Below are 7,623 nucleotides of genomic sequence, written 5' to 3'. Positions count from 1 at the left end.
ACCTAAGACGAATCTTGTTATTATTTTCTGAATCGTATGATAAATATTTAACTTGTTCTTAATTAAGTGTTCTTAATTCTTGTTTTGATATCCCAGGATACTGATTCAAGACACGCTCTTATTCAGAGGAGGAATAGACCCTGTCTAAGAGTACATTTTCCATAATTAAGCGGAGTTGATTGCGCACCTAGCAATAGGGTGAAAGATTTTGCAGGATTAGGGTGAAACCTAATAAGGGGATCCATAGATCGAGTTAATGCAACCCTAGAGTGTTAATTAGAGAAAAATCTTGGTTATTCAATCTAGGGATTAGACGTTATTATTCTTGAATAGGGATAATAACATAACTTAGGGATCTCTACGGAACAAGCTGAATGAATAAATTGTCCGATTCAGAGCCAGAATAACAAGTCAAGTCTAGGTGGATTTTTCCTTAGGTATTGTCTCAAGTCAATTGATTTTCCCAAAAGCAATTCCCTAATTCTTTTCTCTATGCGTTCTTAGTTTAGATAATTAGTTAATTAAAACAAAACCCCATTATTCTTAGGCTAGATAATAAAAAGACAGTCATTACTAGTACTTTTAGTTCCTTTGGGTTCGACAATCCGGTCTTGCTAAAACTATACTACTGTTCGATAGGTACACTTGCCTACATCGCGATAATAGTTAGTTCAAGAATGAGTAATTATAAATATTTAAAACCTATCACGAAACCTCGCGATCAAGTTTTTGGCGCTGCTGCCGGGGAACTGAAATATTAAGAACACTCAATTTTTATTACTTTAGCCATTTATTTTTCTTGCAATTTAATTTAATTTTATTATTATTTATTAATTTCCCTTTTCCTTCTATTGGCAGGTTTTCATAGTTTATGACTAGAAGAAACTCGTCGGGACCATTACTGTTTGACGAAGAAATCGATCGCACAGTTCGTAAAAACCAAAGAGAAATAAGGTGAAGCTTAAGATACATGAGAATGAGCAAGAAGACTATACTCAACCCCCAACCGAAGAGATGGCTGAAAACCAAGGCAATCAGCTGCCTCCTGCAATTGCAGTTAATCAAAATCCTGCTCCACGCACTATGTATGACTATGCTAAACCTTTTTTAACGGGAGCTGAGTCAAGTATAGTTAGACCTGCTATTGTTGCGAATAATTTCGAACTAAAACCTAACACAATTCAGGTGATACAGCAGTTTGTTCAGTTTGATGGTTTGCAGGATGAGGATCCCAACACTCACTTGGCGAATTTTCTGGAATTTTGCGACACTTTAAAAATTAATGGCATTTCTGACGATGCAATTCGCCTTCGATTATTCCCTTTTTCACTGAGAAACAAAGCTAAACAGTGGTTAAACTTGTTACCACGAGGGTCTATCACTACTTGGGAACATGATCGAAAAATTTTTACTAAAACTCTTCCGCCGGCTAAAACAGTTAAGTTACTTAATGATATCTCTTCTTTTGTGTAGATGGATTTAGAAACACTCTACGATGCATGGGAGAGATACAAGGACCTTTTGAGAAGGTGCCCTCACCATGGGTTGCCGCTTTGGCTTCAAGTACAAACATTTCACAATGGTCTAAATCCTTTGACTCGACAAATGGTTGACGCAGCTGTTGGCGGAACCATCAACAATAAAACACCGAAAGATGCCTATGAGTTTATAGAAGAGATGTCACTGAATAACTATTAGTGGCAAGTCATGAGGACAAAGCCAATGAAAACAACTGGCGTTTATAACGTCGATTCGGTCACCATGCTCTCTAATCAGGTAGAACTCTTAAATAAAAAGATTGATAGTTTTCTTAATTCTTCACAGGTTCACCCAGTAATGTAGTGCGAAGCAAGTAGCGGTGGAACAAACCATTCGGAATACCAACCTTATGGCCACAACATAGATAACAAGCAATTAAATTACATGGGTAATAATCCTCGACCTCAAAACAATCCATACAGTAACACTTATAATGCAGGTTGGAGGAAGCACCCGAATTTCTCGTGGGGCGGTCAAACAAATCAAAGACTACAACATCCTCCGGGCTACCAACAACCACCCTACCAACAAGAAAAGAAGCCAAACCTTGAAGAGATGCTCTCAAATTTTATATCAGTGTCAGAAACCTATTTTCAGAACACCAAGACAGCATTTAAGAATCAACAAGCATCGATCCAAGGGCTCGAAACTCAGATAAGCCAACTATCCAAACTGATCTTGGAAAAACCACTAGGAAATTTACTTAGTAACACCAAATCAAGAGAGTATGTCAAAGCAGTTACATTAAGGAGTGGGAAAGTGTTAGCGGAATCTAAAAAGAAGTTAGCACAAGAATCCATGGAAAGCGAAAGGAAGGAAGAAAAACCCGAAAATAGTGACAAACTAGTGCCGGAGGAATATAAACCACCAGTTCCATTCTAGTAAAATTAAAAAAAAGATCGCATTGATGCACAATTCGGTAAGTTTCTTGAACTTTTTAAGCAATTACATATCAACTTACCTTTGGTTGAAGCCATCTCGTAGATGCCTACCTACGTAAAATTTTTGAAGGAGCTTCTAACAAATAAAAGGAAGTTCGAGGACTTATCTACAGTAGAACTTAACGAGGAGTGCTCAACCATACTCCAAAACAAGCTGCCAACCAAACTGAAAGATACAGGAAGTTTTACTATCCCTTGCTTAATTGGTAGTCTGAATGTTGAAAAAGCACTAGCTGATTTAGGCGCTAGCATTAATTTGATGCCATATAAAATGTTCAAACAACTTGGTCTTGGGGAACCCAAACCTACTAGGATGAATATTCAATTAACTGATAGATCAGTTAAATATCCTAGGGGTATTATAGAAGACGTACTCGTAAAAGTAGATAAATTTATATTCCCTGTTGATTTTGTTGTGCTTGACATGGATGAAGATGTGGAAGTACCTTTAATTTTAGGGTGCCCATTCCTAGCCACTGCTAGAGCTGTGATCGACGTGGGAGATGGTAAATTGGTACTTAGAGTAGGTGACGAGGAAATTATCTTTAAAATTTATGATTCTATGAGATTCTCTAGGGAACAGGATGATTCATGTTATTTCATTGACTCTATTGATCATATTACTCAAGACTCTTTTCAGGAAATTGTACAAGAGGAGACGACGAAACCGTATCCAGCTCAAGACGAGGAGACAGGTGAGGAACCTAATAACCATTCGTCAAGACAAGTAGAATATGAGGGCATTAAGATAAACGATGAACTTAAGCAAAAAACCTCTATTGAGGAGCCTCCCAAACTAGAACTTAAACAATTACCAAACAACTTAGAATACGCATTCCTTGTAAATAATTCTAGATTACCAGTTATTATTGCTTCTAATTTGCAACCAAAGGAAAAACAGGAATTAATCCAAGTATTAAAAGAACATAAAAAGGCCATATCTTGGAAATTTTCTGACATCAAAGGAATCAGCCCTTCTTTTTGCGCCCACAAAATTTTGATGGAAGATGAATACAAACCGTGTGTGCAAGCTCAAAGACGTTTGAACCCCAACATGAAGGAAGTTATAAAAGTCGAGGTAATTAAACTTCTAGATGCTAGAATTATTTATCACAGTTCTTGGGTAAGTCCAGTACAGGTTGTCCCCAAGAAAGGAGGCATGATGGTTGTGACCAACGAGAAAAATGAATTAATCCCAACAAGAACAGTCATAGGGTGGAGAGTTTGCATAGACTACAGGAAACTGAATGATGCCACAAGAAAAGATCACTTCCCCTTGCCATTCATTGACCAAATGTTGGAAAGATTATCCGGACACATGTATTACTGCTTTCTAGACAGACTCTCTGGTTACTTCCAAATCCCAATAGCTCCTAAAGATTAAGAAAAGACAACATTCACATGCCCATATGATACGTTCGTTTATCGTAAAATGCCTTTTGGATTATGTAATGCTCCTGCCACTTTTCAGCGCTGCATGATGGCCATATTCGACGAACTCGTGGAAGATATCATGGAAGTCTTCAGGGATGATTTTTCGGTATTCAGTAACTCTTTCCATCTCTGCCTTAAAAATTTAAAACGAGTTTTAATAAGATGTGAGGAAACAAACCTTGTGCTTAACTGGGAGAAATGTCACTTCATGGTTCAAGAAGGTACTGTATTAGGGCATAAAATTTCTAGTAAAGGGATTGAGGTGGATAAATCTAAAATAGAAACAATCGAAAAATTACCACCCCCTAGTTCGGTTAAGGCTATTAAGAGTTTTTTAGGACATGCAGGTTTATATAGAAGATTTATTAAGGATTTTTCTAAAATAGCTAAGCCTTTGACTAAATTTCTAGAAAAAGATATACCTTTTAACTTCAATTAGGAATGTTTAGAAGCATTTAATACTTTAAAGGATAAATTAATTAATGCTCCAATCATAATTGCACCTGATTGGAACTTGCCATTTGAACTAATGTGTGATGCGAGTGACTTTACAGTAGGTACGGTATTGGGACAATGAAGAGACAAGCATTTTCAACCTATCTATTACGCCAGCAAAACCTTAACGGGTGCACAAAAAAACTATACTACTACGGAAAAAGAGTTGCTAGCTGTGGTTTTTGCATTTGATAAATTTTGATCATATCTCATATTATCTAAAATTTTTGTTTACACTGACCATTCCGCCCTTTTCTACGTTTTAACTAAAACTGATGCAAAACCTCGACTCATTCGATGGATTCTCCTATTGCAGGAATTCAACTTGGAGATTCAGGATAAGAAAGGAGTTGAAAATCTCGCGGCTGATCATCTGTCCAGGCTCGAGAAATCCAATACCAGAGAACTAGATGACGTTGAAATAAATGATTCGTTCCTTGAAGAACAATTTTTCGCTATATCTAACTCCGAGGTACCTTGGTTTGCAGACATCGCTAATTTTTTAGCTGCTAACATTATCCCAAAAGGGTTACCACACCAGCAAAAGAAGCGATTCTTTAATGATGTGAAAAACTATTTTTGGGACGATCCATTTCTGTTTCGTAGATGTGCAGATCAAGTCATTAAAAGATGCGTTACAGGATCATAAATATCAAAAATATTGGAACATTGCCACTCAGGGCCAACCGGAGGACACTGTAGTGGAACTAAGACCGCACACAAAATACTTGAATCTGGTTTTTATTGGCTTTCGTATTCAAAGACGCTATCAGGTATGTTACTTCATGTGACAAATGCCAACGGACAGGTAACATATCTAAAGATGATGAAATGCCTCAAAACTATATGCTTTCATGTGAAATATTTGACGTTTGGGGTATCGATTTCATGGGCCCATTCCCCAGTTCATTTGGGAATAAATACATCTTAATAGCAGTTGACTACATGTCTAAATGAGTAGAAGCCCAAGATCTACCTACTAATGATGATAGAGTGGTAGTACGTTTCCTTAAAAAACTCTTCTTGAGATTCAGAACACCTAGAGCAATTATCAGTGACAGGGGCACTCATTTTTATAATACCCAATTTGAAACAACCCTTAAGAAATACAGATTTCATCATAGAACAGCCACCCCATACCATCCTCAAACTAATGGACAAGTTGAAATAGCAAATCGAAAACTCAAACGAATCCTTGAAAAAACAATAGAATCAAACAGAAAAGACTGGGTAACAAAAGTAGATGATGCCTTATGGGCTTACAGAACTGCTTTTAAGACTCCCATAGGGACATCACCTTACCGACTGGTTTATGGAAAAAGTTGTCATCTACCATTCGAACTAGAGCATAAAGCTTTTTGGGCTATTAAATTTCTAAACCTTGATCCCGAACTTGCAGGAAAAAACAGGTTGATGCAGCTGAACGAGCTTGATGAATGGGGAGCCAATGCATACGAAAATTCATGCCTATACAAGGAAGTAGCAAAGCGGCGCAATGACGTTCGTTTAAAGCAACGAAAACAATTTGAAGTTGGAGATCTCGTCTTACTATACAACTTAATACTTAAATTGTTTCCCGGGAAACTAAAATCACGATGGTCAGGACCTTTCGTAATTCAATCTGTTCTACCATATGGCACAATAGAGGTAAGTCACCCATCATACGGTACTTTCAAAGTAAATGGACACCGTCTCAAACTTTATAATGGTGAGAATTTTAAAGTCAATGGAGAGGAGCTACGGCTCCACAAACCACCCTAGATAAACCAACAAGGTAATAGTCGAGCTTAGATTATAAACAAGTGCTTCTCGGGAGGCAACCTGAATACTAACGGTTTTAAACATTTAGGTCACTAACAGAGAACTTAAAGCACAGGTTCCCAACTCCACACGGCCTAGCACATGGCCGTGCTTAAGGCCGTGTGACCAACACAGATAGAAACACGGCCGTTCGATATGGCCGTGTAGAAACAGGGTAGAATATTTCCCCAAACTCAGGTTGCGATAAAACGACATGGCCGTACGACATTGCCGTGGTTGGATCTGCCAAATAAACACGGACGTGCGACATGTCCGTGTCTAGCACTAGTGGACAACACTGCCAGAATGACACGGGCGTACGCCAACCTACACGACCGTAGGAGAAGCGAACCATGCCAGACACGACCGTGCGACATGATCTTGTAGCAACATGGCCTATATACATGGGCGTGCGAGAAGACTGTGTGGCGACATCTTAATTCGTGACAAACACGGCCAAGCCAAGGCGCACACGGGCGTGTGCCCCAGCCGTGCCACTTGAAAAATTAGAATAATTATCTTATTTTATTTTTTTTATTAAGTTTTTAAGACTCATTCGTTTTTAAGATTCATTTATTTTCCTTTTCAAAAAAATGACTTGCCTTCAAAGTCAAGCTTGCCATCCAGAGTTATCTCTAATACTCGATCTAACCAATCCAAGGATATCATCTGTTCTTAATACAGGAAGTTTCACCCCTCCCCCTATCTTATTTTTATACTCTAATATCTATTTTTGTACATTGAGTGTGGGGGGTATTTATTAATGATTGCCTTGTTCTCTTGAAAAACTCTCATATCATATTTAGAATAAATTTTAATTAATTTATGAATTTGATTGATATATCTTGAATTAAAACATAGGGATTTATGCATTGATTATTTAAACTTTAAGATATTAAAGAATCAAGCATGATAAGTTGATTTTTAAGAATTTAAAATTATAGGTTGTTTCCCCAAGTCTAGGTATTACTTTGAATTGGAATTCACGAGTCTAAACATCAAAAAGCGATAATTTTTGTGACATTTTTTAGTCTTTTGAGCATCTATTAATCCTTTCATGCTCACTTTTATTATTGCTTTGAGTGCGTCAGTATTGAACTGTTATTCTAGAACTTGCTTGATTATGCATGTCGAGACCACACCATTTGATTTGATATGTCAAAATGATTAAGGCACTTACGATTAACCCACTCATGCCATGAAAGCCTACCTCCACGATTAACCCCTAGTAAACTCCCTTGAGCCTAACAAACCATTTCTTGTATAACCCTTAATATTAACCTTTAACCCATTATTGTTGAAATCCCCTAAATTAATCCCTATTTTTGTCGAGATTTGAGTTGAACGGATTGCCTAGCTATGTTTTGTTCTTGATAGTTAGTCTATATTATTTTAACTTGTTCTTGTAAAAAAA

The 7,623-nt window shown here is 37.4% G+C and overlaps 1 non-coding gene across 1 annotated transcript; it reads right to left on the bottom strand.

Moving 5' to 3' along the window:
- Positions 1-1,440: 1,440 nt before the first annotated feature.
- On the bottom strand, positions 1,441-1,547 carry LOC128282606 (small nucleolar RNA R71). Its single transcript, XR_008272932.1, has one exon. It is a non-coding gene; the product is annotated as a small nucleolar RNA R71 (small nucleolar RNA).
- Positions 1,548-7,623: the final 6,076 nt, after the last annotated feature.

Source organism: Gossypium arboreum, chromosome 1 (assembly GCF_025698485.1).
Source record: "Gossypium arboreum isolate Shixiya-1 chromosome 1, ASM2569848v2, whole genome shotgun sequence".
NCBI lineage: Eukaryota > Viridiplantae > Streptophyta > Magnoliopsida > Malvales > Malvaceae > Gossypium > Gossypium arboreum.
The sequence above is the reverse complement of the archived record's forward strand: the minus strand, read 5'-3'. Positions and strand labels throughout refer to the sequence as shown.